This window comes from Toxorhynchites rutilus, chromosome 1, assembly GCF_029784135.1.
Source record: "Toxorhynchites rutilus septentrionalis strain SRP chromosome 1, ASM2978413v1, whole genome shotgun sequence".
Classification (NCBI taxonomy): Eukaryota; Metazoa; Arthropoda; class Insecta; order Diptera; family Culicidae; genus Toxorhynchites; species Toxorhynchites rutilus.
Window position 1 is genome coordinate 3,332,019 of NC_073744.1, and position 27,100 is coordinate 3,359,118.

The following is a 27,100-nucleotide window of genomic DNA, read 5'->3' on the forward strand; positions in this document are numbered from 1 at the left end:
AGACTATTTTCGTTCATAGTCATATACTAAGCTCAATTCAGCTCATTATCATAGCACTGTGAATGGAGTGGCATTGAAAATTGTCGCAATAGAGAATGATATGTATAAGCGGAAATGTGTCGCTACAGGGAATTGTCGTTATAGAGAAATGTCGCTACAAACAAAAGAATTTCCATGCGATTTTGAAGGGACCTTTGGACATGTCGTTATAGACAGATTTGTCGCTATAAAGATTGTCGCTATAGAGAGCTTTGACTGTATATAAATCTGGTACAAGTGCTGTGCAAGCATGATGTTTACCATATTTGTAAGTGTTATACTCTAGAAAAGGTTTGAATATGTACCAAATAATCATCTAGTGATTAATTAAAAGTTAGCTTAAATGAGGGGGCGCATTGCCACCAATAGAAGGTGGATTTTATAAACTTTTGAAACATGTAAATCCGTAAAAATATCCTAAAAACTACTGTAGATCAAGAAAAAGACAATTTTATTTAAATGTTTCGAAACATTTGAATACCCGATTTGACACAGGTGCACTAGAGCATTCAAAAAAGTGGACATACAGTTGTGTTCAAAATAATAGCAGCGTCTAATGCTTTTTCTATATTATTATTACTATTCATGTATGGATGGTTGATGTTATCAACTAATCATATGAATATATAAAGGTGTAATCACCCGTTCAAAACCCATATTGTTTATAGCAATACAATTTCGTTCAGTGTATATTTCATTTGACACTTCCGGCTGAGTCCGTTTCGCGTTGTTCAAAATAATAGCAGCGAAAAACGATTGCAAACAAAGTTTGTTTCCATTCGGAGTTTTATACAAGTTTTGCTATTTTGTTAGTCGGTAAGTATATAAAAACTAAGATATGTGCAAGAAAATATGTTTGTTTTGCTCGTATTGCAGAAAATGGGTCGCGGAAAACATTGCTCTGAGGAGCAGCGCAATTTTATCAAAACGTTGATAAATCAAGGCAAAACTTACAGACAAGTACAACAAACAGTGGGGGGCTCGGTCAAAATGATAAGCAATGCTTTGAAATGGAAAGACAAGTTGGAAACTCGTGGCCGGAAACGTTGCACTTCTGAAAGAATTGATCGAAGAATCATCAAGATGTCACGGACTGATCCAACCTTGCCTTCTAATGAGATCAAAGATGAACTAGACTTAACTGTGAGCACTGTTACAGTCAGACGACGATTGACGGAAGCCAAACTATACGCACGTAGTCCTCGGAAAGTACCATTGTTGACAAAACGTCATGTTTCGAATCGCCTCAAATTTGCTAAAATGCATATCGATTGGCCGAAAGAAAATTGGCATAATGTTTTGTGGACGGATGAGTCCAAAATAGTTCTGTTCGGGTCAAAAGGTCGACGTTAGTATGTGAGACGTCCACGCAATACGGAATATCAACCGCAGTACACGGTTAAGACAGTAAAGCACGGCGGAGCAAAAATTATATGAGGAAGTTCTCGTTCAACGGTGTCGGGACAGTTTATCGCATACCAGGCATCATGGATCAACATGGCTACATCAAGATACTCAGTGAGATTATGTTACCTTATGCTGAGGAGGAAATGCCACTAAAATGGGGGATGCAGCAGGACAACGATCCTAAACACACGAGCAAACGTGCTAAGGCGTGGTTTAAGGAGAAGAATATTGAGGTTATGGAATGGTCAGCGCAGTCTCCAGACTTAAACCCTAATGAAAATCTGTGAGGAGATGTCAAATACGCTGTTTCTGAAGCCAGACCAAAAAATGTGGAAGAATTATGGTCTGAAATTCGTGATTCGTGGTCTGCAACACCTGATTTTCGCTGCCAAGCACTTGTGGACTCTATGCCGAAACGATGTGCTCCTGTTATTAAGAATAAGGGCTACGCTACAAAGTACTAAGGTGGATAATCATGTTACAGAACAACTTCGAAATCTTTCATCATTTTAATCATGTTTTTCTGGTGTTTTTTTTTTATCCCATCCGTTTATTAGGCTCATTTAGCAATTCAGCTGTCACAGAGCCGAATTTATTCGTATACATTTTTATGTTAAGATAACTATTGTTGTATATTATTTAGGCTTAAGATTCCTATCCATCGATAAACATTTGTTTTTTTTTATGTATAACACAGTAGCTGTTTAGGCCTAAGAATATTCCAATTCTATCGATACACAACACATGCCGCCTTTTTCGGCGTTTGAATATTCCTATTGTTCGAATGTTCACAGTTGGACTGTTCACAACGGGACTGCTGATATGAGGCTTCCATTGCTGTGTTAGAATTAGCACCAATTACCGATGCAGCAGATCGTAATGTGAGCGGTAAGGGACTGGGATTACCGACACATGATGATTGTTGCGTGGACGTAGTAGCTAGAATAACACACAAAGATGGTCAGTTGAGGGGCCCTGAGTTATTAGCTCATGATCGTTCGCTTAGTAGCGGACACGCAACCAATTAGGCTACGAAGACCCCCCTGGTGTTGACTGAAGTACTGCTATTTCTTTTTAAACACTAACTTTTTTTGAACAAATCATTATTTTATTGAACAATAAAATGAAATCTTGCAACCAATACCATACACTTGTTCTATTGAAACTCTGTTCAAAATACACTATGAAAAAAATTCGGAACAAAGCACTAATTACAAATTTTTATCTTATTTCAGATTTTAAATCGGCACTGCTATTATTTTGAACACAACTGTACCATGATCATATTTTCGACTGGACAAACCAACATCATTTACCTTATATATATATATATATATATATATATATATATATATATATATATATATATATATATATATATATATATATATATATAGCTACATAACTGGCGCAGTTATAGTGAAGTGGAAGTAAAGTGCAGTAAAGTGCACGACCGAGCAACGTTTATTGGAAACATCTGGACTACCGGGAAACCACCGGTGAGGGAATATCACCGATTAGTGTAGCCCAGAAGCGAGGAACTACCATCGAACCTAATCATCAACTTAGAAACTCCAGGAGATGATCACCATCATCCTCTTGTAAGTATTTTTTTTTATTTCTTCCTAAGTGAGTGTTAAAGTGAAAAAAGTAACATAACTCTCGCAACAAAAATCAGCTGCCCCGTAAGCAAAAGTAAAGCACGGAGGCAAGCGGCACAAAATACAACGTTCAGCAATTTTTAAAGCGAGCGAAACTAACAGCCACAAACCGCGAGGTGCAGTGCAGTGTGAGCGAATATCATAGCAGTGCATTCTTGTGTGTGCAAATTATAAGCAAGATTATCATTGGTAAAATGGATCAACGCGAACTTATGATTTCACCCGACCTTATGCCAGCACCAGAGCTGGACGGGAGAATAATTATTGAACAAGAACCTCAGGAGAACCCACAACAAGTCACAGTTGAAAGTTTGTTGGGTCATATAAAAACATTAACGAGCAATCAAAACGCTTTGATTGACGAACTCCATAGATTGCGATCGAAATCAGAAGATCCCTTCTTACAGTTCCGAACACCAGACCCGATTAAAAATCTGGCCACTTTTGCGGGTAACAAAAAAGAAACACATGCTTGGTTAGAAGATGCGGAGAACACACTCGCACTCTTCCAGTCATGCAAAAATGAACCCATTTACAGCCAATTAGTGAGAGCTGTTAAAAATAAAATTATTGGCGATGCCAAAGAAATATTAATAGCGGCTGGCAACCCAAATCAGTGGGAACAAATCAAAGAAATAATCCTAAATTCTTATGGGGACAGAAGAGATCTTACATCTCATATTCAATCCCTTTTCTATGTTAACCAGGGAAAGAAGACTCTAACTGAGTTTTACAACCAAGTTAAGAAAATTGATACGTCAATTAAGGCGACAGCAGCTTTGATGGACGACTACAAATCATCCACTAAAGCTATAAATAGTTTAATAAGTCTTATGGCTTTAACAAGATTCATCGACGGGCTAAATGACGAGCTATCAATGCACGTTAGGAGTTATAGACCGCAATCCCTTGAGGACGCTTACTCCATAACTATGCAATATTCTAATGCAGCATATAGACAAAGACTCAACAAACAAACAATAGATCAAAAGACGACCAAAGCAAACAACTTTAGACCATCCGATAGCACCAACAAAAATTCCAACTTGAACCTCAACCCGTTCAATCAAAAACCAAACAATTTCAACAACGGTGGATCTTCGAATACGAAACCATCCTATCCAATTGCAAAGTCAAATGGGTCCGGTAGATTTAAGAATAGAGAGCCGCTACCAGACGACGATGTTTCCATGAGAACAGCAAAATCTCGGACGGAGGTTAACAACCACGAAACTGGGCAAAGACAAAAAAGGGACGACGGCAAAAATTGTGGGGATGAACACGACACCTCCCAACAGCTCGAAGAGTCAATCTTAAACTCGGAGGACGACGATTTTACAAAAGAATTCATCCTTACCACAGATGCTAGTGACTTTGCAGTGGGAGCTGTATTATCACAGGGACAAATAGTTGAATCAACAAGAAAGAAAAGATGACCAGAAATTAACCTTTACACATCAAATCAAACACCGAATTAGAACTGTTTTAACTGAATTTGACTTTGAAATAATTTATAAACCTGGCAGAGAAAACGTCGTAGCCGACGCCCTGTCTAGAATAAAACCAGCAGAAATAAACTCCAATGACAGTACATTCAGCAGACACCAGCAACGATCATTATATTTGGACAACAGAAAGACCAACAAATTCATTCAAAAACCAGATCATATTTAAAATTTCTCCTACAGACATAGAAGCTCACGAACAAATCTTCACAAAATACCACAGATTTATAATCTCAAAACCAAACTACACAGAACAAGACATAGTAACTATTTTTAAAGAAAAACTTAATCCAAACGGTATAAATTGCATCTATTGCCCTTTAATGCTAACACAATTAATTCAGGAAACATATCGCAAACATTTTTCTCATAACAAAATCTTCAAGCTCCTTATTTCACAGGTATTACTCCAGGACATAAGGCTACCAGAGGAACAGGACGAAATCGTGCGCAAAACTCACGACTATGCCCATAGAGGGATCAAAGAGAATAAAGCTCAAATCCTGTTAGAATTATTCTTCCCCGAAATTGATAAAAAATTGAAAGTTTATATAAATAACTGTCCTACTTGCAAAAAATGTAAGTACGACAGAAAACCTCCGAAATTGGTTCAAAAAACTAACCCCGCAGAAAATACATTTGAAAGGATTCATATGGATATATTTTTTATGAGTGGAAGAAAAATGCTAACTATAGTAGACGCTTTTTCCAAATTTGCAAACGTGATCGCTCTTGAAACAAGGACTATCGTAGACCTTAAAAGGGCAATCACAGAGCACATCAGAATTTTCGGCAAACCAAAATCGATAACTTGCGATCAAGAACCAAGCTTGACATCGCTCGCCTTCATTGGATTCATGCAGGATTTGGATATTGAAATTCATTTTGCGAGTTCAAGTAACTCAAACGGAATAGTGGAACGATTCCACTCTACACTCATTGAACTATATAGAACTTTAAATTCGAAATACAAAGACATGGAATTCTTCGACAAAATTAACATTCTTGTGGATATTTATAATAACACAATTCACTCAGCGACCGGCTTTAAGCCAAAGCAAGTAGTCTTTAACCACCATAATGAAACAAGCGCGGAAGAAATTTTTCAAAATTACAGTAAAATTCAGTCTGCCATTAAGGTCCTAATGGAAAAACGCAGAAAGCAGATAGAAAATGAAAACAAGGTAAAAACCTTGCCAAAAACTTTAGAACCAGGAGAAAATGTATACGTAAAAGTTAATCAGAGAATAACAAAGGACAAAGACCCATTCAAAGTTTCAAAAGTCATGGACGATAACGAATTAACATTTAAAGATACTTACGGAGTAAAAATTCATAAAAATAGGATCAAAAAATTTTTTTTTTTCTTTTTCTTTTCGGTCTGTTTCAGGATCATTCCACTTACTTCAGCGATATTTTACCACGACGTATCGACAAATAACGGACTTTTGACCTTAAAATTAGACTCGGTTAAGATAAAATTAGGATACGACCGTATAATACATAAAATTAACCTAGATGAAATAGGACAAAATATAAACTATATCGAAAAATTAGCAAATAACCTTAATGTAACGGATCACTTACAACAAACAATCCAGTTTAAAATTAAAAAGGCTTATGAAAAGTTGACAGGATTTTACCCAAAACGTGCAAAAAGAGGACTTATTAATGCTTTAGGAAACGTGATAAAATTTATAGCAGGCAACCCCGACCAGGAAGACCTCGACTTAATCAATCAAAATTTAGAGATGCTTGAAACTAATAGCAACAAAATCATAGATAATCAAATAAAACAAGTAAAAATCAACAATGTACTTCAAGCTACTATTAATAAAGTCTCAAAAACCATAAGATCAATTAAGGAACATGTACAATCTCAAGACACGATAATTAGAAAAGACTTGGAACTCATAAATCTTATTTTGAATACTGATATCCTGATAAAAACCTTAGAAGACCTCGAAGAACAGATTGCCTTTTCAAAATCTAATAGCTTGAACAAAAACATTCTCAGTATGGCTGAAAAAGATTATATTTTGAAATTTTTAGAAAGCCAACATATTGCTATTAAATTTGAAGATGAAATTTATAAATTCGTAAGATCAGTTGTATCGCTACAAAATAATCACATAATCATTATAGTCAAACTCCCCATCATTGAACCGAACGAGTACTCATTGATGCAGTTAGAACCTGTCAACGTGAATGGAACCAGAATCGACACGAACATCCGCTATGTGGCCAAGTATCAGCAGTCATTATACGAGCAGAGTGAGAGGTGTTTCATTTGCGACAATAACTTGCCAGTGAACGACGGTTGCATCTCCAATATCCTGACAAATCAAAAAGCCAAGTGTCCGATGCATAAACAACCAGAACGTCCAATAATCAAGGAAATCAGTGTCGGAACAATTCTCATCGACACAAATAAAGCAGTCTACATTTTAGACTCATGTGGAGAATCACAAATCATTTCCGCTCCAACTATTATTGAAACAGGTAACTGCACAGTTACAGTGCAGAATGTAACCTTCAGAAGCAACTCTAAAACTATAAATAAATCTGAATATCTCACACCCATATTTGGAAAAGAGATAGAAACCATTAAACAAAAACCAGACATCGAAGAAATACACCAGATGAATATCGAAAATTTGGAGGAAATTCAGAGACTTAAGCTTCACATGATCAGCTCTCAAACGCTCGGAGGACTAGCGATAGCCTCTACCATCCTGTCAATAGTAATCATCTTATGCATTCGCAGATACAAATCCCAAACTAGAAGTCAACCCCAACAGGATAAAAAAGAGGACATCGTCACCTCACAGATTACCAACAAGAAGTTCGACATCAGCTCCCCGGAAAACAATCAGAAAGGAACAGTAACCGATATCCTGAAGGACGAGCCAACCTGCCTAACGAAATCCTTCCTTCCGGCACCCAGATTTGTCCTTACCAAGGGATCCAGAAAATCAACCGAGGACGCTTGACTCTTAGGGGGGAGACGTTATGAAAAGTCCCTCCCACACATTCATTTGAGCCCATAGTAAGAACATGCAACCGAGCCTGGCCCATTGCACGCGCGCCAGATTAACGATGATGCGCGCGAGAATTCGCCAGAAAGGAAAACAAGGTATCACCTTGCATAAATACCAAGCCACCGGGATGAACGCAGACTCAGCAGTCTGTAGTCTTTATAATGGGTTCGATGCTAAAATATAAGTTAGTTCCAAGTATGATGTTATAGCGATAAGTGAAATCGTGAATAAATTTATTTTTTATGCTTTCCCGTACGGAAGCTACATAACTTACATATATATATATATATATATATATATATATATATATATATATATATATATATATATATATATATATATAATTTTCAAAATTGGAGAAGTGGAAAATGGTTTTCTGAGCTACTCCAAGAGTATCTACAAGTTCTTGTTGTTGAATGAGATCTGTTTTGTATTTACATGATTTTTTGAACTTCGCGCCCGCACTGAGTACTTAGAGAGTGAGAGTGCTGCTCGGTCAAACATCCATATGTATATTCTGAAAGTAACGCACATGAACTTGGATCCATCAATTTTTTCCAATCGGTAATAGAGGGCCCTTAAATCCGCAGGATTAAGACGCCCAATAACACAAAGAATGTTGGATTTTTTGTAGTACTAAAAATCACGACTTCAGTGCGGGTTGAATTCAGCTTTTGCTCTTGATGACAAAACTGTTTGGTTTTTTTTTTCGAGAACTCTCAAGGATTTCTAAACATTGAAACGAACAACAAATTCTTCCATGAGTGTATGGGCCGAATTTCTGGAAATCTATTTCTTGCAATGATGTTGTTCTTCATTGATGTCTGGTAATTTTTGTAATACGCTACTTTTGAGTTGTCTGGAAAGTTCATGCTGCTACTGCTGATCAATTAAAAGAAAAGATTAATCCTTGATGCACATGAATTAGTAGATTCGCTACGGATGTCGAAAATCACCGTTCTTGAGAGACGAAACATCACGAAAAACGCTACAATACATGGACTACCTATATTACGGAACCCGATCGGATTTGACACATCGGAATCCGAACGAAATAAACTTTTGCATTCTGCATTTCAAGGTTGCAACATTTGCACAATCCGATAGGATTTGACTCGATCAGATCAAGGGGGATAGAGACACGAATTTCGGACGTTTCTCCGAGCTCCGAAAAAGTAAAACAATGAATATTTTTACCATCCATTATATCACTATTACTGTTACTTTCAACAGTAAAACAAAAATTGAACGGGAAAAAAAATCCATAATTAGAAGCTGATCAAGTGAGGTGGTTCAAAGAAAAGTTGTGCCATGGGCGTACACGATTCCAGTCCTTCTGGTTATCTGAAACAAACGAATCGAACAGATTCTGAATCAGTAAAAATGCCACTATCGAATGATCCTCGGACAAGTCACAAACGTGTTTTTCGACAAAATGGCGGAAATTTGAAAAAAAAAGCTGTTTAAACCTTTTTTTACAAGTTTCTTTATTTTTTTAAAATAGTAAAGTTACGAAATTATGATTGTTTATAGGTTCATGCGATAGTGAGATGCATACAGATTGCATTCATATAAACATAGATCGGATAAGTAGAACTTGAGATGTCGTGTAAGCCAGTTTGAAAAAACATGTTTCGATAAAAACGCGTTTGAAGTTAATTGTTATGGCCGTACTAGATAAGATATCGCATCACTAAAATGGCTATAACTTGGTAAATAATGAGATTTTCGAAAAGTCTCTTCTATGGTATATTCTTAAATGTATGAATTAGAGAAATATGAAGAAAAAAAATGATTTTTTTTCAAGTTTCTAGACTAGAATACACTCTTAAAGAATGCAATATTGTGCTAATTTCAAATCCAACCGGATTTCTGAATAAGGTTTTATTTTACCGAAAAACACTTGAAGGGACTTATCTCAATCTGCGATTCGTTTCATAAACGCGACGAAAATACATATCTGTAACGAATTGTGAAGGGCGAATCATTCACAAGAATGTTGAGTTAAAAAAAATCTTAGCAAGTGAATGGAACTCCGAAGCAGGTTTCCGCTTGAAGAAAGTAATGGTGAACGAACCTGGTCGGGCGGCCTAGGGCACTGTCTTTTAGTTATGAATAAAACACTTTCTGGATTTTCTACTCCAGGAGATACTACCGTCCGCCTCCCTGGCTGACGATTCACTCCCCTTTATTTTTCTGATTCATCCTAACGAAACCTAATCTACCCTAATTCCTACCGACTGAACTCTCAGGTAGAGTTATCCGATTTTACTACCTACTCTACTTATATCTCTACCTATCCTATGATTCATTGAATTTTCCATTTGTATGGAAAATTCCGACATTCTTTTTTGAAAATCCTTATTGGATTCATCTTTACATTCTAGTTGGCAATGTAATATTAAATTATTTATAAAGGGGCGCTACAATGGCTGGGTCTGGTAGGACTGGAAGAAAATCTTCTACCAAGCTACCAAGCAACTTCTTCTTCTTCTTGAATGACGTTAACGTTCCCTGTGGAACTTTTGCCGTCTCAACGTATGCATTAACTAGCGTCATTCATTAATACTTAGTTGAGATTCTTGAATGTATTCCGAGGGGCAAGCTCTAGAATACGCGTGATCACAGTGCAAGCCGAAGGAAATTTATTTGACGAAAAAATCCCCCGGCCAGAACGGGAATCGAACCCGAACACCCGGCATTATAATGTGAGACGCTAACCACTCGGCCACGGGTGCACCTACCAAGCAACTAGTTTCGATGAATAAGTTCTGAGAGGACGGAATTCTCAAGTTGCATGAAGGATGCTGAAATATTCAGGAAAAAACGGTGCATCTATGATCGAAAAGATGTATGTCTACAAAACTATGCTTTTGGCACGAATTTTTCAGGACAATATTTAGCATGATTTAACAATTAAGGGTTGCAGGTCAACGGAATCATCGATCACTTTCAGAGAAAATTCTGTTTTCAAACAAAGTGCTTGATTGAGTCTGATTTTTTGAAAACTCAAACAGCCAGCCAGCTTTAATAAAAATACTCGAGAATAAGTTCACAATTGATATTTTAAAATGGATATGGAGATAACGTAAATGGAATTCGGAAGAAAATAATGAGCTCCCGGACAATGTTGAAAAAAATTTAAGATTTCAAGACAAATCGTTACCATTGGTAAGGCTATAATTTTTATCAATAAAAATATAGCATACAAAATAGAAACAAACTTGAAATGAATTTTAAGCGAAAAAAATAAAATTGTTTGATTTTTTTCTCAAAACCGGAGAAATGTCCACGTGGACAACAGGGGGAGGGGTATGAGGAATGTCACGCTTGTCCACGGAGGGGGAGGGGGGTGTCTAACATCATGCATTTTCTGTCCACGTGGTATGTGGACAGCCCCTTTTGAACCGTGCAAACCACGTCTGACACGTTCGCTCAGTTGGAGCATGGTCACCACAAACTTACATCAAAATGCAATGACTTTCCGCAGCTTTTTTCTTCATATTGAAGTAATGAAGTAACACTCCCCACAACAACACTCTGGTTGGTACGAAATTCGACATATTCGAAGTGGCAAAAAACTATGTTGTTTACGCTTCAACTTTTTGACATATACTGAAAAAGACGCGCAGTGACAGTAGCTTTCCAACGAATGCCTGGAAATTTGATTCACTGGAATAATAATCGAATTACGCCATCTGTTGTATAATCGAAGAAACTTACCGGTAGACCTAAAATAATATTGTTTCTGAAAAGTTAGTACATACGTTTCATTTCCATTTAAGAAATCGAAAATTAGTTGAGTGCATCGACAATTACAAAGATCGTTTCAATTTATTATCCCTTCGGTTCTTCATCCGGTGTAAGGTTATGAACCCATTGGTGATCGGAAATTTTGAGCAGCTGATCGGGCTAAATTTTCATTCTGGATTCATGACTTCATATCATGAATTCATCTCCATGCAGGTTGATCCTTCTTCGTATATTCCCAACCGTGTTTGTTTTCCTGACTACATCAATTCCTCTGTACATTTTGATCTGTCCATGAAGCAGGATATCCATGGAATTCCAGATTATCATCGATCGGGGATCGTTCCTACGATTTTCGAAGCAAAGTATGGGCGTGTCAATTGTGATAATATGTACTTTACTGATGGGTCCTCTATGAATGAGTCCACAGGATTTGGAGTGTTCAACAAATTTTTTAGCACCTCACACAGTCTTCAGTATCCTTTCTCAGTGTACATTGCTGAATTGGCAGCGATACACTGGGCGCTGGACAGCGTCGCCTCACGACCTGTTGAACACTATTACATTGTAACGGATAGTCTTAGCTCTGTCGAAGCTATCCGTTCAGTGAGGCCGGAAAAGCACTCGCCGTACTTCCTTGAGAGAATACGTGAAATTTTGAGTGCTTTAACCAGACGCTGTTATGTCATTACCTTTGTCTGGGTCCCTTCACATTGCTCAATTCCGGGTAATGAGAGGGCTGACTCATTGGCAAAGGTAGGTGCAATTGAAGGCGATATTTATCAGCGTCAAATCGCTTTCAATGAATTTTATTCTTTAGTCCGTAAAAATACCATCGCTAACTGGCAACGTAAGTGGAACGAAGATGAATTGGGTCGGTGGCTTCACTCGATTATCCCTAAGGTTAGCCTCAAACCATGGTTCAAAAGTCTCGACTTAAGTCGGGACTTTATTCGCACCTTCTCTCGACTCATGTCCAATCACTGTTCGTTAGACGCGCTACTCTTTCGTTTTAATCTTGCCGATGGCAATATCTGTGCTTGTGGCCAAGGTTACCACGACATCGAACACGTTGTTTGGTCGTGCGAGATGTATCTTGTTGCCAGATCGAATTTAGAAAACTCTCTTCGGGCCAGAGGAAAACAGCCCAATGTGCCGGTGAGAGATGTGTTGGCTCGGTTAGACCTTGATTACATATCCCAAATATATGTCTTCCTAAAAGTTATCGATCTTCGTGTGTGATGTTCTTACATCCTTTACCCCTCCTTTTCGTCCTTCGCGAACTATCGGTTCCCTTCCTACTAACATTAGAATAAGTTAAATTGTGAATACATATTAGATGTAAGGATAGTTTTAAGAATTAAGTGTGAAGTGTGAGTGTGAATGAGAATGTGAATGTAAATGCGAGTGTGAGTGTGAACATTGCTACAATATCCTTACATCCCATCCTTTTCCCAATCAAAGTGTGTCACCCTTCTAAACTCGAGTCGACCGCGAGTAATTGGTTTCCTATTTTATTAACCATAGAATTAAGGAAACATGTTAATTTTTTATAGTAAAAATATATTTAAGAGCGTGGCTCCTTTAAACCTATGTAACTGAGCCTGTAAAAATAAACGGATTAATATTGACAATTACAAATATTCAAGAATGAGTACCGCAGAATCGCCTTTTGACGTAGGACTACGTCTTTCATTTCTATACCGGGGTGTAAAATCAAAGTTTCGAAAACGAAAGCGTTACGCCGGAGACCAAGATTTTGAGCGTTAATAGCTCCTAAACAACTGAACGAAATGGTATGATAAACACTTCATTCGAAAGATAAAATGTCTACGCGTTATATACTTGTTACTTTTTGATCCAAAAACTTGTTTCAATAGCCTTAAAATTGCTTTCAAAACAGGCTATTGAAATCACCAATCGGTATATAAGCGAGCGCCGCTCGGAAATCCACTCAGTTATAATTGAATAGTGATTGAGATACCATCGCAGGAATGAATGGATGTTTCCCTAACACAGACTTCAAAACCATGAAGTCTGGGGAAACTGGCATAGCAAAATAGATGCAAGCAGCGAGTACTTTCGTACTCGTTTGCACTTTTGCAAATCGGAACGTTTCCCTAACACAGACTTCAAAACCATGGAGCCTGGAGAAATCGACATTGCAAAATAGAAGCAAGCTGCTGGTACTTTTGTACTCGTTTGCGTTTTTGCAAATCGGAATGTTTGCCTAACCCAGACTTTAAAACCATGGAGCCTAGGGAAATCGGCATGGCAAAATAGATACAAGCATCGGGTACTTTTGTACTCGTTTGCGTTTTTGCAAACCGGCATGTGTTTTCCCAACACAGATTCCGAAACCAATAAATTGGGAAAATCGGCATTCCAGATCTCGACAGTACTTTTTATACCCCCCATGCATTTTTACACTCCGGAATACGTTTTGCTAACACGGTCTACAAAAGCGGGTACAAATGCAACGCTTTGGCTCGGTTGTTCAAGACTACATTCCCCTTCAGCTCACTGAACTTCTACGCATACCGTTTGATGATTATGCAAAATGTTGATAACTATTTGCTGCGATAACCACTACCATAATGCATGAATTGACCTAAATTGGGATTTGTTAGCAATTGAATTCGTAAATTGTTTCATTCATTCACTAGTTTAATCCATAATTTAATCAACAGCTCTGCGCAGCGGCGATATCGTACCAAATGAGGAACATTCGAAGTGCGATTATTGCTAATTGGAAAAACACAAATGATTACTAAGCCAACGGCAGTCCAACGTCAACCTTGCGGTTATATCATAGGTATAACCTATCCATAGTTTTTTCCGAAATAACTCTAATCTCGGCTTACCGCCTTCCAATTCTAGTTCAGTAGTTCTAGTTCTGTGAAGAAATCGAAAATGAACCGATTGAAGTGGTAAAGGTAGCAGCGATATCCGCAGTAGTGGTAGTGGTAGTAATAGTGTTAGTAGTGGTAGAGAAGGTAATAAAAATTGATATCATCTTTTGCTGAGCCAAAATCAAATACCAACAATCTCCTTCGCCCTCCCCTCGCTACCACCCTCTTTATGTGGAACAACAACAACGGATCAAGAAGGCTGTTCTGTCCGAAATGAGATTTCCGAGATTGAATTTTACAAAAGCGCGCGAGGAGGCGGACTTTCTATCGCTGTCCAGAGGAGAGGAGGCTATTAAATCAGTGGCGGGCGGTGGGGCATTGCGGGGAAGGGGGTGGGGAGTTTAGGGATAAACACTACTGCTGCGGAGGGCAGAAAGCTGGAAGAAGGGAAAACTTATCGCAAAACTAAAACTGTTTTGGGCAGGAAGGAAGAGCGCTGAGACGCTGAGGGAGATCATAAAAAAGTCCAGAGGCACACATTCTTACGACACAGCGCACACAAATGACAGAAATTCCTTACTCGCACCGTTTGTTCGAGTGCAGGAGGCGGAAAAACGAAACAGGTGCGAGTTTATGCTCGATTCACGTAGCAGTGACGCGCCACGACGCGAGGGGCGAGTGTATTAATTTCAAGCTTATGTGCGAAATACCTCCGTTCAGTACATTTACTTGAGGTTTTACGCTGCAAATGAAGAATTTTGCGTCTTCGTTGTGTCTCGTGTGTCTCGGAATGGAATGTCTGTCTGTGTGGGGGAGGAAAAATGTGAGTTTGTGTTTCGGTTTAGCAATTTGCAGAAGCACAAACGCAACCATTTAAGGTACGGAAATTTGCCATACGGTACACGGTGATTTATGGCGTAAACACCTTTTTCGTGTCAGTTGAAGTGTGTTAGTTATGGGGTCGTGTTTACCCAATCCTTTGTACGAACACAAAAATAATCAGAAAAAAAGACATCGATTATTGTAATCAAAATTAATGCCGTAATTCAACGCATCTCGCCATGGTAACCGACGACGCGCCTCCTTTGATCGATGTTCGTCTCCCTATCGCATTGGCTTCCGCATTGAACTCCCTCACAGCTTCGCAGGCCCTTCGAGTCACCGATGTTACTAAACTGTGACACTTATCTATGATTTATCGGAGCACACTGGAGGAGGCGGCGGAAGGGTCGACGGGGGGTGGGAAATTGGCTTGACATCATCCAGCGCAGCGCTTTACTGCCAAGTCCGGGGGAGCCATTCGACCCGACTTCTACCGGCAATAAATAATGCTAATAAGAAACAAATGAACTCGAAATGACACAGCTCACTTCGACTTGGAAGCGGCTGAATAAATCAACCTGTTGTTGTGCCGTCGTAACGGTCGCTCGCTGCCATGTGGCCACCAAATCCATTCGATTTTGCCGGTCGAAGGCGAGTAATGTAATGGCCCCCCAAATCCCAGGGATGATACGAGGTGCTGAATTTTAATTTTCTCAGCACTCTCCGAAGCACAATATTCCATCATTTTGCGCTCGAAATTTGGCCTATTTTATAATTTTTTACTGCTCACAGTGTAATTTGGTGAGTGAAGAAGAAGCAGTCGTCCCGCGGGTTTTGTCCATTCTCTATTCATCATCACACCATCGTACACCCTGGCAGAGAGCGGTAACAGGCCATCATCGTGCCCTAACGAATGTACGAAGACCGAAAGGAGCGAAACTCGGGAGTGACGCTTCGGTCCTATAAATCATAAAAATGAATGCCAGACGCTGCAGCAAAAGCATAAATAAAAAGCATAATTTGGAGCGTCGCTTTTTCGTCCCTATCCCACCAAATACTAATACAAATACACACACACACACACGTGAGAGGACACGAGATTAACTTTCGGAGGTGTATGAGGTAAGGTTCGCTACTGATCCATCCAGGATGTTTTGAACCCCGCAAACAGTTCAGAGTTTGATGAGATGTGCGGGGGAAAAACAACCCCAAAAAGACAAACTACACGCACCTTCAGCTCAAAACGGTGAAACAATGCGGAACGAGGACATATAGAACAACAAGTGAAGAAAAATTGGTGCCTTCAAGGATTTTACATTGTGATAAAGTCAAACTTTTTTTTTTCTCTCTTCCGCACTCTCCCGCTTCTTCCGCATCGATGCGGCTTTGTAATATATGCGAAGAAAGAACAAGTTTTGCTGGATTTTTTTTCTAACTTCCACTTTCTCCCATGCCGCGGGATGGAATGTTTCGTTTGCTACACAAACAGCTGCTGGGAAAATATTGGGATTTCGCATGCATAGGTTTCGGTCACGGTTGGACGGACCGCTTTCCGGGAAATGGTCGATTTTTTGTTGTTTAGTTTTTTTTTCCTCTCTCATGTCGAGCTGTAGTGTGGCAATTTTTTAAAGTTAAACGATAAAGCTCCAATAATGGCGCGGTAGCATGCCATGAATTGCGGCAGCAGTACCCCAAACGTGTGAACCGAATGGTTACCAGCAAAACAGCAACAAAAAAAAAAAAGAATCCAGAGACTACTACGCGGAAAGCGAACTTCTGGGGAAGTAATGTGAACACCGTTAATTTGTAATAGCCCATATACAGGAAAAAATTACCCGCAGTTTACGATATTGTGTATGAAAACGTCAAATGAAAATAAACAATCGAAAAGGGAGTTGAAGATAGTTTGAATGTCAAGGTTAGATCTATAATTTCATACACCACAGTTGATAAAGTATCATCTATTCGATATATAGTACGAGTCGGACCCGCTTATATACAGACTCGATTATATACAATTTTAGACCCGATTATTTGACGAATTTCATGCCAACTCGACTGGACGTTGGCAGCGCCATTTCAGAGAGCAGTGAAACGTTGTGGGTGTAGAGACATGGGTCAATTAAGCAGCTTTGCATTCTTGAAATGTTCCAAAAATAATTAGACTCCTTTTTGGAAAAAGCCAATTTTTTCTTACTTTTTTACATAAATTTATTAAATAAAAACACACAAAAAATACCGACAATTTTTTGGAAAAAAATTTCGCTAACAAAAAAGTTATTTTAAAAATTAATATCCATTTTTCTCAAAACCGTTTTTTTTTAAATTCCCCAAAATATATGAATAGCCCTTGAAATTTCCAACAAGCCATACATCGGAAGATAGGCACTTTTACAGGGAAAAAGTTTTTCGAACAACAACTTTTTCATGTTTTCTTTGAAAAAAATACAACTAATCCTAATTTTGTTGAAAGTCAAGATAGCGATATAGTGCATTCGACGAAGTTTTAGATCTTATTAAAATATGAACTTTTGTCGAAGACGTCAACATTCTATCTGTTATAGTTTTTGGAATATAAGTCAGTTTTGTATGAAGACTCCTGAAAAAAATAATGTTTTGCTCGTAACATTTTTGTGTGTGATATGTTTCTAAATAGAGAAAAGTTAGCAGATCATGCAAATTGCAATAATTTTGTACATAAAAATGTAACGAATGAAACAATAATAGTATTTTTTCAAAGAAAAGCATGGAAATGTGCCCATATATATATATATATATATATATATATATATATATATATATATATATATATATATATATATATATATATATATATATATATATATATTTGGGAATTTAAAAAAATACGTTTTTCAGAAAAATGAATTTTAAATTTTTAAATAACTTTTTTGTCAGCGTATTTTTTTTTTAAATTTTGGTATTTGTTTTTTTTTGTGAAAATTTTCCTACATTTCATCTTTTGACAAGAATTTTGTAGGTATCATAGTTTAAAAGTTATAAATTTTTATAAAAAAAATAGCTTTGCGCAGTGGCGATATCGTAACCAATGAGGTTTTACCGAGGTGCGATTATTGCTAATTGAAATATAAAAAAATAAGAAAAAAAATTTGGCTTTGTCCAAAAAGTAGTCTAATTCTTTTTCGAATATTTCAAGTATGTAAAGTTGCTTAAATGACCCATGTCTTTACACCCACAACGTTTCACTGCTATTGACGAATTTACGCAAAGCTGAATCAGCTCATTCGACATCTACGTTAAAGCTCAGAACCACAAAAAGTGAGGGTGTTTGTTTATTTTACGCACTGAAAAGCAAGATTCGGTGGTGATTATTTATTTTATTTCAATTTAGATCCATTTCAGCCATTGAATGACGTCAGTACATGGTAAGAAAGTTGGAGTTTTGTATATTTATGATGGTTTCAACCCGCGATTTGACCAAAGTCATAGATAATCTTCGATAATTTTATGTTTGATAACGCATACCGGTTATTGATACTATGGATAATTGCGATGAAATCGATATCATATCAAATTGGCTGATATCATTGATTATGAAGGGGCCGATACGAGAAGAATTTGCAGTATTTTTAGCGCAAAACACCCTATTCATCGTTTACTTAGTTGAAAAAAATTAAAGTTACAATACTTATAACAAGCCATTCCTCGTAATACACATAGCACATTGTAAAATGATGATTTTCTAACCTTTTCAGTGTGGAAAGAATACATGACACTGGGAGATTTGAAGATACATTCAGATTTTTCTAGAAAATTTGAACGAATTTCATACCAAAAAAACAAAACATCCTCATTTTACTTGCTGCGCCATCTAGCTGAAAATCCAACGTAAATTCGTCAATTGGCGATCTAACGTACAAATCTACACCTAGGCGGCACTGCGGTGAAAGTGATGATGGTTTTAAATTTTGCCATGTGAACTTATGGAAGGTTTGTAGTTCTTTCCATAAATTACAATGTTATAATCATTAAAGATTATTTGATAGCGATGAGTTTTTAATAAATTTAATTCTGCGCATTTTTATATATAACATGTTATTTTCTTATCTCTTCCAGTAGTGAAAATTGTATAAATATTGACAATGATTGAATCAAAGAGGGAAATTCGAGAGCACCATCAAAAACAAGTAGAAAAATGCATGGTTCTTGCTAGTGAGAACTACCTTGGAAAGTCCGGAAGTAAAACATACGTGATTTGTTTTCCAATTTTAGGTTACCTTATCATAATTTTCTTAGTTCAAAAACAGAATCCAGATGTCTCACCGATCGTTTACGTTTTGCGTTAGATCGCCAATCTGAGATGATGCTGCTAACTCCTAAGGCGAGTTGGCATGAAATTCGTCGTATACAGTTTAAAATATATATATATCTCACCAAGTTTAAGTTTATTGTTTAAAATTAAATTTCAGCGAAACTTAAAAAAAAGTTGGATGTTAAAGAACGAATTTTGGAGTGGTTGGACATTTTATTTGGTTGATAGAAACAATCAAGTTTATTATACGTTTTTTATGACATAATCAACCCTCCTGGACTCGCGCGTAAATTCATAACTCGTATACCCGCGCACGGTGTCACAGATCGAAAGTTGAACTTCTCTGAAATATTGCTACTATGTACTTTTAGACGTTATTGATATTTTTTTGAAACAGAGGATAAATTGAATAGAAGAAACTCCAGAAAATATTTTTCATTATTCTTCAACTTCATCCAGTTTTAACACATTAAGGACCGCACGTTTTAGGGCAAGCTTGAACGCTTCATTTGCTCGGATTTCACGAATGAGATCGTTTCCTTCGATGTGGATGAGTCGAACGTCAGCCATCGGTAGGCTTTGTTAGATTCTTGGCAAACCATGGATTTAACCTTCAAGTGTAGAAAACACGGGTTATTTCGTGATCCATCCGTAACAGACGGAACTCGAAACACGAGAAATCTCGTGAGCGGTCCGCAATGTGTTAATAGTCATTTAATTCAGCCTCCTCAAAACAGTGTAATCTTTGATGCTGCAAAACAAATAAAAAATCGACTTTTTTACTGTTATTTATTAACTAAAAGTAAGCAACTAAATATAATTCATAAATGTATACGGGACTATGGAATAACAAAAAAACATTGGTGTTTCAATGGCATGCAATCGCAAAGTGTTTTTCGATTTTTTTTTCGAAGAGCTGAATGTACAACGACCTTCTAGATTGATACCAGATTATTAAGGTTCCGGAGAATCAAGTTAGCATATTTCTAATGTTTTTGTCTGAGTGTTCTTGGTAAACTCAGGATTATTGCCTGTTCTTTGATGGGGTACAATAAGATTATATAAAGTTATTTCTACACCCAAACTAACGTTGGCAGAAAACATTAAATCTTCTGCAGAAAATATGCTTTTTCGTGTGGTGAAGGGGGAAATGAGCAAATAAAATAATCTGTTTTAAAATTTTAAAATGTTTGTATGTATGGGAGCAGACATCTCTTTCTTTTTTCTTTTTTCATCTCTTTTGGGGGTGTACCCAAAAAACAATATAAAATGTCCAATCAATGTCATCGGGAATCAGATCGAACCAAGGCGAAAAAGCAGAGCGTAAACGTGAATCTGTATCCTTTTCAGTCGATGCCATGTATGTGGCAAAGTATGCGAAAAGTTTTAATGCGTGCTTATTTTCAATGTGTCTCTTATTTCGCTCATATTGATTTTATATTGCTGTAGCATTTATACATTAGCGCATTTTCTGTTATTTTTAGGCTCATTTAATGTAATTAATCGGGATGCCAAAACATGTCCTAACAATTAATTTTGGGTGTAGAAACATCCTGCGACTTGTTTCCTTGTCGATATAGTTCAGCCCATATATTATAAAAGAATTTACCCTCGATACGTTCATAAGATTGTAAAAAATTAACCATCAATCATCGATCAATTCCTTTAGCGCAGTTGTAAACTACAGTTCCTCCACAAGTGCAATTCTTTCACAAATGTGTATATGTGTGACCATTGTATATAGCGAGTATGCGAAAGTCAACAATTTTTCAAAAAAAATCTTTTCTCTATTCTCTATTCTCTATTATATATTCTCTATTCTCTTTACTCTCTACTACATACGCTCTGTTCTTTATTCCCATTCTCTATTCTCTTTATTCTAGTCTCTATTCTCTATTCTCTATTCTCTATCCTCTATTCACTATTCTCTATCCTCTATTCTCTATCCTCTATTCTCTATTCTCTATTCTCTATCCTCTATTCTCTATTCACTGTTTCTCTCTTCTCTCTACTCTCTACTCTCTATTCTCTACTCTCTACTCTCTACTTTCTTCTTTCAAGTCTCTTCTCTCAACTCTCTGCCTTCTGCTCTTCACTCTCTACTCTCTGATCTTTTCTCTCTTCTCTCTATTCTCTACTCTCTACTCTTTACTTTCTTCTTTCAAGTCTCTTCTCTCTACTCTCTGCCCTCTGCTCTTCACTCTCTACTCTCTGATCTTTTCTCTCTTCTCTCTTCTCTCTTCTCTCTTCTCTCTTCTCTCTTCTCTCTTCTCTCTACTCTTTACTTTCTCCCTGCTCTCTACTCTCTTCTCTACTCTCTACTCTCTACTCTCTACTCTTTACTCTCTACTCTCTACTCTCTACTCTCTACTCTCTACTCTCTACTCTCTACTCTCTACTCTCTACTCTCTACTCTCTACTCTCTACTCTCTACTCTTCATTTTCTATTTTCTACTCTCTACTCTTCATTTTCTATTCTCTACTCTCTTCTCTCCACTCTCTACCCTCTTTCCTCAACTATCTACTCTCTACCCTCTTTCCTCAACTGTCTACTCTCTACTTTCTGCTTTCAACTTTCTACTCTTCACTCTCTATTCTCTACATACGAATGCACACACGCACACGAAAACGTGCTCGTATGCACACACACACACATCGCAACTGATCACTGCAATTTTTCTCTCTGTTTTTGTTTACATTCTTTTTGTTTATTTACACCGCTCCTTTGGACATGATTTTTTAACGCTTAGCGAAAAACCAAAATAAAAAAAAGAATAGTTATAAATTTAAAAATTAAAAAAAAATCAAATTAGCAAAAATAATAGCAACTAAAAACCAATGTTAACATCGATCAGAAAACCAAAAGTAAGTTAATCGAAAAGCAAAATGATTAAATTGAAGAAAGAAACAAAGAATTAAATTTCGAAAACAAAAATAATCAGAAACGAATTAATTATTATTATGGTCGGAATTAATTTCCCTTGAAAGAGCACCTTTTATCTTTCCGAGTACCGTTATCCTTTATTTACAGAAACTGTGTATTAATTTGTGAACAAATTCACTAGGCATTGAAAATCGTTTAGAAAACATGTAAGCTTATAAATGTGGTTCGATAAAGTATTCAGCCACCACGGCTGAGAAATTCAGTTTAAAATCAATTTGAAAACAAAATCAATGTGAAAACACAAAATTAAATCACCTTTTTGGGTTAATTTAATTTTGGGTTTTCTTTTAATTTAAGATAATAAAGATAATAATTTTGGGTTTCTTTTAATCTAAATTTCTCAGTCATGGTGGCTGGAAAACAAAAAACTGATACATTGAAAAATTTAAAAACAAAGAAACGAAAAATTCAAAAATTTGAAATTTCAAAAATTCAAAAATTATGAAATTCAAAACAAATCAGAAACCAACATTAAATCAATCCGAAAACCAAAATTGAATTAATCTGAAAATCGAAACAGAAGAAACATTAAAATTAAAATAAAAAAAATCCAGAACCAATTAAATAAAACAATCTGAAGAATAAAATTGAATTAATTTGAAAACCCAAACTAAAACTAAAAATCCAAAAACAAAATTAAAAATTATTAAACATAATTATTGAGCAATTTGAAAATTTAAAAAATAAGAATCAGAAACCAATATTAAATCAATCCGAAATTCAAAATCAAATTGATTAGTAAACTATAATCAAATTAACCAAAAAATAAGAATCAGAAACCAATATTAAATAAATCCGAAATTGAACATTAAATTGATTAGTAAACTATAATTGAATTAACCAAAACAAAAATTAATAAATTACAAAAATTATAAGTTCGACAAATTGAAAACTTAAAATCAGAGATCGAAATGCTTGAGAGAAAACAAAAACCGTTTTCATTCGCAGGGAAAAATAGTTCAGAATATGCGAGGCGAGAAACGCAATGGCGATTTTTATTTTTCGACGAGTTATGATTAGTCGAAAAGTGGTTTCGTTTTCGGTGACTTCTTGATGTCGACAATGGTTTTTCACTTCTTCAGTACAGCTGAAAACATTGCATAAGAACATGCGGTGAGTTTCATCGTGGAGAGATGAACATATTTGTACAATTCATGGAGCCGGAATCGGAGTCAGAAAAAAATGACCGACTCTGACTCCGACTTCCGCTTGAATGACCCAATAAGAATCAAAATATAATAATAAAACAAATTATTATTTGATTATAAGGAAACTTTGAAATTAATTTTGTTTATTACACTTATGGTTAATAATATGTGGTTGCAGAATTACCCACATCCAACCAGATTCTCTAACATTTTGATGATAAAGAAGTGCACTCTTGGCTAACCCTGCATTGCAACGGTCCAAAGAGCATAATTTTACATATTTTAAGTTAAACCAATTAACGATGGCCAAGGAAGCACTATGCGGAACATCGGTACGGATGAAAGGTTTGTTGTTGGCGAATCTTGCAGCGATAATCCTGAGTCTTCATCTTCATCAGAGAGCACATATTTCGATGCTTACCTGAACAACAAAAGAGCTAATCGACGTCGCCTCGGAAAATAAAATAAGATCACATCACATCATTTCACATCTTTCGAAGTGAAATCCAAGTTTGTTTGCCAGTGATTGAAAAATATGACCGATCGTGCAAGATTGACAATACATGAAGTGATTCGAGCGTTTCCTGAGCTCATCGTGATTGTTGCACGAACGATTACTGCCATACCACCAGCTCAAGTAAGCGTAGAAAGGCTGTTCTCTGCTTTGAAAATTATGAAGTCAGAACTTTGAACCTCCATGAAGGAAGATTTGGCTGAAGCAATTCTGTTTTACGAACATTCCAAATTTTTTTGTTTATTTTTATGTCCAATCATGGAAAATCGTAAATAAACCGTTCTATTGAAAAACCTAGTTTCGAATTACAGTCAACTCTCCCTTACTCGATGTTCTGTAACTCGATATTTTCCCTAACTCGATGAATTTCATGGCACCTTTGATTTTACATGCATTCTTCTCTCCCTAACTCGATACCTCCCCTACTCGATGCCTCTCTTACTCGATGGGCTTTGTTTCATTTTTCCATGGATTTTTACCTCGCTAACTCGATTGATTTTCGCGTACTTGTTTTTGTGCGTTTCTAGCTGTCATTTCAATTGCTCTTGAAAGTGAAGACGAAGTGTTCGTATTATCATGGATTTTTTTTTTCAAGTATGGAAAACCAGGGAAAACCTTTCAAGCGAACGATTAAAACGCTAACCATAACGCAACGTTTGAGCATCATCGAGCAGGTCGAAAAGTATGGGCGAAAGGTGTCTGAAGTTGCAAAAGATTTCAGTATTGCACAAAGTACGGTGTCAACACTATTCAAGCAAAAGGAAACATGGCATCGGATGGGAAAATTGAATGTGGACAAAAAGCGTATAAGGTTGGTTGGGAACGAGAAGCTGGAACGGTCAATGGAAATTTTTGTCAATCAAGCCAGAGAGAATAATTTACCTCTCTCAGGTTCTATTCTTCGGGAGAAGGCTTGCGAATTTGCCCAGAAACTGGGAATTCCCAATTTTAAAGGAAGTTCTGGATGGCTAAGTAAATTTTTAAAACGGCAAAAGATGACATTTCGGAAGCTATGTGGCGAGAGTGCCAGTGTAGATCTCAGTGTAACGGACAACTGGATTTCGCAAACCCTACCCAGTAGAATCGCCGAGTATGATGCACGTAATATCTACAATGCAGACGAAACATGACTTTTCTACAAATGTTTGCCAGACAAAACATTTGCATTTCGATCAGAAACTTGCCACGGAGAAAAATATTCGAAACAACGTCTGACAGTCATGTGTGCAACCAACATGGACGGAAGCGATAAACTACCATTGCTGGTCATTGAAAAGAGTAAAAACCCACGGTGTTTCAAAAAGAAGAAATCATTACCAGTGATATACGAGAGTAACACCAAGGCCTGGATGACCTCTATTCTTTTTGAGAAATGGATTATGCAACTTGACGAAAGATTTTCCAAAGAAAATAGAAAGGTATTGATTCGGGAATTATGTGTAATGGGAATGTATCATACTTATATCTCTTTCTCCTCAAAGGTGGTCATGTTCGTTGATAATTGTACAGCGCACCCAAAATCTCTCCAACCAAAGCTTAAATCGATAAATTTGCAGTTTTTTCCACCAAACTCTACTTCAGTAGTTCAGCCGCTGGACTTGGGCATAATCAAGAACCTGAAACAGTACTATCGCCATGAATTAGTAAAACGAAGACTGCTAGAAATGGAGGATACAACGGTATTTTTTCCTTTTTACATTCATGTTATTCAGCACTCGTACTGTATTCAAATATACTCTAGGACCCTTCAGATATATCGGTATTGGATGCAATTGAATTACTTTCACGCTCTTGGATAAACAAGGTTAAATCTGAGACTGTTCAAAATTGCTTCAGGAAAGCCGGATTTTCCATAAATGATGATGATGATATTCCGCTGGCAGAATTAATGCGTCGTGAGCTTGCTGCTGTCGACAGTGCAGTACCATTCGATTGTTCATCGTCATTTGATGAATATTGCGAAATGGATCAAAACGTGATTTGCTGTGATCTAATGACTGATACCGATATACTGGAAAGTGTTGAAGAAGCTGAAAAAAACGTTGAAAATAGTAGTCCTATGGAGTTAGAGGAGGTTCAGGAAGTTTCAGCTGATTGTTTTGAAATTACACTTACACAACGTTAAATCGAACCTAAAGAATATGTCCTAAATATTGCAATCAACTGAAAATGTTCCCGTGAAACTATTTGAACATTTCTTTGCGATTGAACAGTTCCTGCGTGATCGTTACAATTTAGTTTGAATTACATACATAATTAATATTTTCTTTGTTAACCTAGTTCCTTTTCCATTTCCAATTCCATTTTACAATAAAATTGGCCTACTAAACAAACATCCTATGTATTTTAAATTTATATCAAAATTTGAGAAAAGAATGTATAATAGTACATGCGCATTAGTACATATAGGGTAAATGTACTAATGTACAAAAACAAATCAATTATAGTAATATCCTGTATACGCAATGATACCAATTATAGTAAACCCCATGTACCATAATTGGTTTATTCCTATTTGGGTCATATTTTTAAGCCCTAATATTGGGACATCTACCCTAACATCATAGATTTGCAATTTGTGGCATAAAAAAAAATATGAAAAAATGTTCTGTATCTCGATACCTCCCTAACTCGATGGTCCCTTGGATATCGAGTTAGGGAGAGTTGACTGTATTTAATTTTTTTTGCAGCAGTCGGAATCAGAGTCGAAACCGGAGTTAGTACTAATAATTGTGCGGAGTCGGAGTCAGAGTCGGAATCGGAAAGTTTTGCTCCGACTCCACAGCCCTGGTACAATTCAAACGTTATCTAAATGCAGGTCGTTTAGACGCTGTCTATACAGGCTCTATATTTTCAGTACTAAATGCGAGATGGAAAAAACATTCTCCTTGAACTTTAGAGAGTGATTGTCCCACATCTCCTTTTCTTTGGCAAAGAATTTTCGGTGAGAAGAAAGAGACGAAAATTTCAACATTGCACAACTTATCTCGCAGTTGAGCGAAGAATTTTGATCTTTGCTACAATCTTAAAAAATGTAAGAATTGAGAATTTAAAAAATTATCAGATTAAAAAAATCCGGAATCAATATCAAATCATTCCAAAAAACCAAAATAAAGAATAAAAAAA

General features: G+C 36.8%; 1 protein-coding gene and 1 non-coding gene across 5 annotated transcripts in view; one reads left to right on the forward strand and one right to left on the reverse strand.

Moving 5' to 3' along the window:
- The window catches only part of LOC129778748 (nucleolysin TIAR), a 1,021,219-nt gene that overhangs the window by 737,462 nt on the left and 256,657 nt on the right, over positions 1-27,100 (reverse strand). The gene's annotated exons all lie outside the window — the stretch shown is intronic.
- LOC129763889 (U4 spliceosomal RNA) lies at positions 18,116-18,255 on the forward strand. The gene has a single exon (XR_008741064.1). It is a non-coding gene; the product is annotated as a U4 spliceosomal RNA (small nuclear RNA).